Source organism: Ceratotherium simum, chromosome 29 (genome assembly GCF_057802395.1).
Source record: "Ceratotherium simum simum isolate JZ-2026a chromosome 29, ASM5780239v1, whole genome shotgun sequence".
Classification (NCBI taxonomy): Eukaryota; Metazoa; Chordata; class Mammalia; order Perissodactyla; family Rhinocerotidae; genus Ceratotherium; species Ceratotherium simum.
In genome coordinates, this window is record NC_141928.1 from 7377959 (window position 1) to 7383368 (window position 5410).

The 5410-nt window shown below is 62.0% G+C and overlaps 1 long non-coding RNA gene across 2 annotated transcripts; it reads right to left on the reverse strand.

Annotated features, from left to right (window-relative positions):
• Positions 1-385: 385 nt before the first annotated feature.
• On the reverse strand, positions 386-4675 carry LOC147913184 (uncharacterized). Of its 2 annotated transcripts, none has more exons than XR_015549015.1 (4): positions 3958-4675; positions 2906-3057; positions 1510-1616; positions 386-603 (listed from the first exon to the last, which is right to left on the reverse strand). It is a non-coding gene; the product is annotated as an uncharacterized LOC147913184 (long non-coding RNA). The 2 variants fall into 2 exon arrangements; XR_015549014.1 differs by having other exon boundaries at positions 1510-1886.
• Positions 4676-5410: the final 735 nt, after the last annotated feature.

Genomic DNA, 5410 nt, shown 5'->3' on the forward strand with positions numbered 1-5410 from the left:
CTGGCGAGAGGAGAGATTTCAGAGGAGGGGGGAGGGAATGAGCTGGAAAAGCTGAGCACTGCAGCGACAGCGACAGCGAAGCCAGAGGCCCAGAGGCAGGAGGCGGCCTCACAAGGCCGACCACAATCAAAGCGTGTGAAGGAGGGGGGGCCTGTATGGAGGGGGCTTCCCAAACCTGGGAGAGGAGCTGGGGGATGTGGATCTGGAGACTCGCTCAGTTCCTGGCATTCCTAACGTCAAGGGCCTGCACTCTGCCGACCAGAGAGCCTCGTTTGAATCTGGGCTCTGCCACTTATTGGCTGTGTGACCCGGGTCTTTTGCCTCTCGAGGCCTCAGTTTGTTTGGTTGTAAAATGGGGATGACAGTAGAATATACCTGCGTACGAGTTGCCCGGGGCTACCATAGCGAAGGACCACAGACCCGGGGGCTTGAACAACAGACATTTATTCTCTCCCAGTTCTGGAGGCTGGAAGTCTAAGACCAAGGTGTCAGCTGTGTTGGTTTCTCCTGAGGCCTCTCTCCTTGGCGTGTAGATGGCCGTCTTCCCGCTGCGTCTTCACATGGTCCTCCCTCCATATGTGTCTGTGTCCTAATTTCCTCCTCCTATAAGGACACCAGTCACACTGGATTAGGGCCCACCCTGATGACCTCATTTTAACTTAATCACCTCTTTAAAGACCCTATCTCCAAATACAGTCCCCTTCTGAGGTCTGGGGGTTAGGACTTCAACCTACAAATTTGGGGAGGACACAATTCAGCCCACAAGACCTGTTTTGGTCTCCGTTCCTTGAAAGCAGACTAAAATAAAGGCTGATGTGTGGGTTGTTTGTTTGGGAGAATATTCCCAGGGGCGGGAGTGAGGGATGAGGGAGGGGGGAGAGTGAAACAATAGAGGAAAGAGAGCCGACACAAACACGCATTAGTGAGTCCACCATGATGGAGGGCTGGGTGCCCAGTCCCCAGGATTGTCTGACGTTCCTTGTGAAATGCATCTCAGGGCTATCTGCCCAGTTGGGGGAAAGGGATGGCATTTATCCCGTGGCTCCATCTCCCCTGGATCAAGGGTTGGCCTGTAGGGTGTTGCAATCGAGCCTTCGGGGCTGTTCACCCGGGTTGAGAGGCAAAGCCAAGAGGGTTGAAGCAGCACACGAGAAGTGTTTGGTACAGTCGGCCCCTTGCCCCGCTCAGCTGCGCCCCTGCCCTCCGCTGGGTGCAGCCCATTACGGTCCCCTTCAAGGAGCCTGCCACCTGCAGTTCCTGCAAAGACTTCACGCAGGACGGTTACTGAGGGGGCTCTAGCCCCTGCAGCCCCGCCTGGGATGATCTACCCACTCCTGAACAGCGACCCCTTCTCTGCCTGCTGGCCCTTGGCACAAGGAGCCCAGCGTGGTCAGAGGGCAGTCACAGCTTTGAGTCGAGTGGGACCCATACTGTGCCCGGTGGAGCCCTCCCTCCACTTCCCTGCTTCCGTCCCCCCTCCCCCCGTCCCAGGTCACCAGGACCTCTTACCTGACAAAGTCTAAGGTTGCAGGGACGAGAAGTACAAATCCCTGAGTGAGGATGGAGAGAGGGCAATCCTATTTCCACACCTGTTCCTGGACCGTGCGTCCCAGCTACTGGGGACAGAGCACCATCGACCGGCTGTGGGTTCCGTGCACAGGGTGTCACACGGGGTGGCCGCCCCAACGTTCCATCAGACCCATTGTTCCAGGGTGAGACCCGCAGATACCGTGCTGGTGCGCCCACCCGGCTCCTCCCTTGCCATAAAGTGTGTCCCTTGGTCTGAAGCCCAGGTGGATGGGATCCCATGTCTCCAGGTGGAGCATTCTGTAATGCTGTAGGTGTCATAGCGCCGTGGCGTTCTGTCAGGTGGTCCAGAACTGTCACTGTGGTTGGAATACATGGCAGGGTCTGGAAGACTGAGGGGTGTGTAAGAGGGGTCACTCTGCCTCCTCTCAGGGCTCACTGGGTGGGTTCAGCACAGTGTCTGGCCTGGTGGGCTCCTCCTGGACTGCCGTATGCCCATCTTCCAGATGGGGGAGGTTCAGGGAAGGAGGCAGCTTGCACAACAGCACAGTGCTAGTGGGCCACAGCTGGGCTGGGGACCCGGGCCTTACAAATCCTGTGCCCTTAACCAGAGGGAGGCTGTCCTGCCTGCCTGTCACAGCTGACTGACTGAGCCTCTTTGACTGACTGAGTCTCTTTAAAAAGGGAGACTCGATCTCTGCCTGGGTGGGCTCAGGGAATAGCGTGGGGGCTGAAGTCACCCTAGATGGCCCCCAGGGGCAACTGGGTGGCCCCCTGGGGGTGGGTAAAGCGGCAGCTGCCAGGCTAACCCACAGGGCCCTTTCTGAGATAATGGCAGCCAAAGCTACCAATTGAGGGGCCGGACACGGGGACTCTGAGCCCCATCCATGGCCTGGTTTCTGCCCAGGATGCTAGGGTCCTTCCTGATCCTTCCCCTTGGGCTCAGGACAGTGGGCAGTGCTCTGGGTCAGACATAGCCTCCTAGCTGTGGTTCCCGGGTCTCTGTTCCTTTGTCTTGCCTCGTGGGGGACTGGGGAACTGAGGAGACCCCAGGAGCCAGGCCCTCAACTCGGTTGTTGTTAGTCCAGCCAAGGCACCAAGAGGCCATCCAGAGGGCCTGCGTCCTGTCTAGACTCCCAATCCTGAGAAAATGTGGGGGTCGTGGGGAAAGGGCGAGGGCGGGAGAGGGGGGATATTATGCGCGCTCCCCTCCATGAGCCTCGCACCTCGTAGGTGCTTACTAAACATTTGCTGAATGACTGAATGACTGTCTGGGTGGGTGGAGGGATGGACAAACCGACACACAGGTGGGTGAGGCCTCGTTCTGTGTTGTTCTGGCTCCCAGCTGCCCCGCCCCATCCTCCCCTCCTTTGCTAACCTCCTTTGGTTGCTAGCTGCTCGATCCTCCATTTCCGCCGAGTCACCGCTCTCAACCCCGTGATGGGGCTGGCTGTGCCAGGAATTGGGAGGGAAGAAAGATCCACAGAGCCTCAGAACCTCACCACCAGCTCCATTTTCGAGACGAGGAAACTGAGGCGGGGGGAGAGTCCTGAAGTTTGCTCAGCCCTAGAATACCCCACCTCCCCAGCAGCCTTGGGCCCCTCCCCTGCCTGGCTCACCCACTGCATGGGGAAGGCTTAGGACCCCTCTCAGATTTTGGTACCTGGGGGGGAAGGTGGGGGAGTCTGGTCCGCAGATTGGGTTCCCTGAGTCATTTGGAGTCCCCCCGAAGATGTCCCAGCACAACCCACGTAGCTCCAAGGATGCTCCCGCTGGCCCCTGAGAGGCAGAGCAGGGCTCCCCAGCCCCCCTGCCCCAGCCGTGGGCTGCCCCCCACACCACTCCCTCCCCTCCATGGTTCTCTCCTCTCCGCCCTTCCTCTCTGGCCCCTCTCACCCTTCTCGAGGGTCTGGAGGCAGGACCCAGGAGCCCACGTCTGTCCCCCACGTGTGCTGTGGCCTTGGGAAGGCCCCCGCCCCTCTCTGAGCCTCAGTGGCCCAGCTGGGGCAGGCCAGCTACCCGAGTCCCTTCTGACCTTGACCCTCCAGGACTCTTGGCCATCGGAGCTCCGTCCTCCCTTCTCCCTCCGTCCGGACCACCCCGCTTTCTCTCTGGACCCCCTGTAGCCCCCACTATGGCCTCTCTCTCTGGCCCCACATCTCGCCTCCTCCCTCCTCCCACTCTCCCTCCTCTTGCCCACTCTCCTGGGAGAATGCCAAGTCTGCAGCTTCCTGAGACCTTGAGCAGCCAGCGGGTTGGGAGCCGGCAGCTCAGAGCTTTGCAAAGGGGCCCCTCCCGACAAAGCCCTGCCCAGGCAATCCTGGGGGGCAGCCCTGCCCTTGCACCCCCACCTCCTCACACCCTGCCCCGCTTGCTCTGCCTTGTTTTTCTCCGTGGCGTTTCTCATCTTCTCTTATTCACTTCACTTACGTGTTATGTCTCTTGTCCACCCCTCCTTAGAATGTCAGTTCTGAAAGGACAGGGCTTTTTGTCTGCTGAGCTCGCTGCTCTCTCCCCAGAACAGTGCCTGGCACACAGTAGGTGTGCAGTGAGCAACTCATGGAGAAAGATTTCCTCCGCTCTCTAATGACAGCCGCCATGTATGACCACCTACTCGTGCAGCACCTCACTGCCTCTGATCGCAGCTCTGCATGCCCAAGACTCTGCCAGGCTCGTTTGGGAAGATGGGGAAACTGAGGCTCGGAGAGGAAGAGCCCAAGAGAAGAACAAGTCCAAGGTCATGCAGGGGTATGTGGTGGGCACTGGATTCGAACCCACACGTCCAGTCCGCAGCGCCTGCGCTCTTAGCTCTTCCTCCCAGCAGTCAGGGGCGGTGCATCGCTGGCCCGAGCGGGCCAGGCCGACCGGGGCGGCGTCAGTCCAGCTGCGAGGCCGTCGGCCGCGGCCCTACTTGTGGAATGGAGAAACTGAGGCACCCCGGCTTCCTCGGATTTCCTGGAAGCCTGCTTCCCAAACCCGAGCGCGCCCGGGAACCGGCCCCTCCCTGACCCCCGCCCTCCTCGGCCCAGCCCCGGCCGGAGGCGGAGCTCAGCCCGCGCCCACCGGGAGCCGGGGAGCCGGAGAAAAATGAGTTTTCCTGCCGCCCGGTGGCGGTGTCAATTGATCGGGCGCGGGCGGGGGCCGCGCGCCGGGCTGGGGGCCTCGCTCGCAGCTGCCGGCGCACAATTATCGGGAAAAAACTGGGGCGGCTGCTGCGGTGAAATTAGTTATCGATCCCTCGGCGGGGCCGCGGGGCCGCGCTCGGCGCTGACGGCTGCAGACCCGGCCGGGCCCCGCCGGGCGGGGAGGGGGGCGGCGGGGAGAGGCGGGGGCGGCGGGGAGAGGCGGGGGCGGGCCCTCCCCCGCCGTCCCCATCCCTCCCCCGCCCTCCCCCTCCGCTCCCGTCCCCGCGCCCTCCCCGCCGCTCTGCTCGCTCCTCTCCATTCATCCCGCCGAGGTATCGACCCACGGCCGACAGGGCGCGGACGGGCGCCCCTACCCCCGCCCCCCGCCCGCGGGCCTGGCACCGCGCGCCCCGCATGTGCGGGCCCTGCCCCGGGGGAGCCCGCGAGCTGGCCGGGAGGACGGACAAACGCGGGCGGCGGGGCTGGGTGGCTCCCGCCGAGAGAGGACGGCGGGTGCAGGGGTGGGGCCGGCCCCGCCCCAGTAGGCCCGCGCTTGGAGCCCCGCCGCCTGGGGACGTGCATGACCTCGCTGAGCCTCAGTTTCCTCATCTGTAAACCGGGGTAGTTGTTGATTCTACGAGGATGAAATGAGAGGGATGCCTGTGCTCGCTGCTGTCTGGAAGCGTGTTGGGGGGTTATTTCGCGTTTATACCACGGATTCTTCCCAGAGACTCTAGGAGATGTGTCCTATCCCCACC